Source organism: Rosa chinensis, chromosome 3 (assembly GCF_002994745.2).
Source record: "Rosa chinensis cultivar Old Blush chromosome 3, RchiOBHm-V2, whole genome shotgun sequence".
NCBI lineage: Eukaryota > Viridiplantae > Streptophyta > Magnoliopsida > Rosales > Rosaceae > Rosa > Rosa chinensis.
In genome coordinates this window covers 22,588,778-22,591,037 of record NC_037090.1, presented here as the reverse complement: position 1 = coordinate 22,591,037, position 2,260 = coordinate 22,588,778, and the positions used below count along the sequence as shown (strand labels likewise).

General features: G+C 36.4%; 1 long non-coding RNA gene across 1 annotated transcript; it reads right to left on the bottom strand.

Moving 5' to 3' along the window:
• Positions 1-820: 820 nt before the first annotated feature.
• Positions 821-1,656, bottom strand: LOC121052148. The gene is made up of 2 exons (XR_005808182.1): positions 1,480-1,656; positions 821-1,164 (listed from the first exon to the last, which is right to left on the bottom strand). It is a non-coding gene; the product is annotated as an uncharacterized LOC121052148 (long non-coding RNA).
• Between the last annotated feature and the right edge of the window lie 604 nt (positions 1,657-2,260).

Sequence of the window (2,260 nt, the reverse complement as noted above, 5' to 3'; positions counted from 1 at the left end):
TCATTCTCTCTCTCCTTTCCGGCGAGGTCTCCGGCCGACCTCCGATGACCACAAAAACTACTGTGATGAGATTTCCGGTAACCTCCGGCGAGGTCACAAAAGCTACTATCACTAGCAATCAAAATAAAAGCTACTGTCACTAGCAACAAAAGCTACGCTGGTGAGATTTTCAGCGAGGTCACAAAAGCTACTATCGCCAGCAACAAAAGCTATGCTTGTGAGATTTCCGGCGATGTCACAAAAGCTACTGTCACCAGTAACAAAAGCTACTGTCACTACCAACAAAATTTACTCTGGTCAGATTTTCGGAAACCTCTAGTGAGGCAACAAAAACTACTGTCACTAACACCAAAAGTTACTGTTACCAACAAAACCTATGCTCTCCAAAACCAAAAGCTACTATCCTCACCAACAAAAACTATTGTCACCAACATCAAAAGCTACTCTAACCAGCAACAGACGCTATTGTCACCAACACCAGAAAGCTACTCTCACCAGTAACAAAAGCTACTCTCACCATCACCAAAAGTTACTCTCATCAACACCAAAAGCTATAACCAAGCAAAACAAAAACTACTACCACGCAGAACTATTCTTAGAGACTAACAAAGCTATGGAAATGTAAAGAATACAATCAAAATCAAAATTAAAATGTTACTGCCATCAGGAAAATAAAAAAGGTACTAACATAAACTTAAAAAGGTACAAACATAGGCATAAAAAGCTATTATTGCTATGTTGAAAAGTCACTATAACAATTGTGGAGAGTTATTGACTTAAAATCAATCAAAATAGAAACAGAAAAGCTACCAACATTAGCTTGAAAGATACTAACATAGGTTTTCTCGTTATGTTGAAGGCTTTTGCTGTTTTATAAAGCAAATAGGTAGATCTATGCATTTTAGAATGAGTAAGTGACCAACTAACCCACAATATAAGTAGGAAAGTCAATAAACTACATAGAACTTTTCATTAATCAATTTCTATAAGAACTGAGGCATATGAATCATGTTATCCGCCCTTATTAAAATCATGCATGACGCAAATGGACCACTGGGAAAGCATGTGGTTCTGGAGCAGCTACCAATTGCAACTTTGATATTTTCTATGTTTTCTAAAAACTAAGAAATAGCCGCACCGATTCAACACCTTTCTCGCAACAACCTATACAAATTTCAAATCAAAAATTTCATCAGATCGATCAATCTCACTATGCAAATCAAACAATTTTGAAACCCAACTTTCCAATACATGCTCTGATTTCAAATATATTATAGAACAATATATAGGATAATCCATTTCTAAAGTAACATGAATCAATTCGCATCATTCAAATCTGATATGAAGCAATTCGCATCATTCAAACAATAAAAACACTATGAATCGAGTGTAGAATTAGCTCAAACCATAGTCTCTAACCGTAATTCAATTTCAACAAAAATATCAAAAGGATTGAGCATAGATTACATTGTAGATTACCAGAGCATCTCGCGCTTTAGGTATTTCTGCTCGTCTTTAATGTCGATGAACTCGTTTTGGCGCTGAAGCTCCTTGAGGCGGCTATAAAGATTAAAGTTTGAGTTGGTGAAGGCTGGGTCCGATCTGAGAGACGACAGTGATACCGGTGGCTCCATTGACACTGAATTGAGATTTGAATTTGAGAGAGAGAGAGAGAGAGAGAGAGAGAGAGAGAGAGTGATCACAGATCGATGTAAGACTGATGGACCTTGGGTTTATTAGGTAGAAGGGTAAAACTGGCAAGGATCAAATAATTTGTGAATGTAGGTGGCCTTATTTGTACAAGAAAATTTAGGTGATTTTATGACTAATATAATTGTCAAAATGACACGTATATGTAATTTTCTATAAAATCATTAGAGGTTTCATGTTTGCTTGTTGTCACATCTTAAGATGAATGCTATCGAGATAGTACTGATCTTCTGGTGTGACAACAAATACCTAGGAACACTGAGAGAGCTATTTTCTTTCAAGGAGGATTAGGCTGCAGATCGAGTCCAGATTGCTCTGTAAGAGTAACATGTGTAGGTTTGTGGATGTTACTGACGGCCGAACTTGGCTTACCTGGCATACTCCAAGTCTGTTGTTATTAAGGACGTTTTATGACTTTATCTGATGAATCTTTCTAAAAGATTAAAAAATAATCTTTGTGAGTACGTAATTTTCTATTAATTTAACTCGTAGGATAACAATAATTGAAAAACTTGCATTAGTTACCGTTGTTTATATATGCACATGCCTA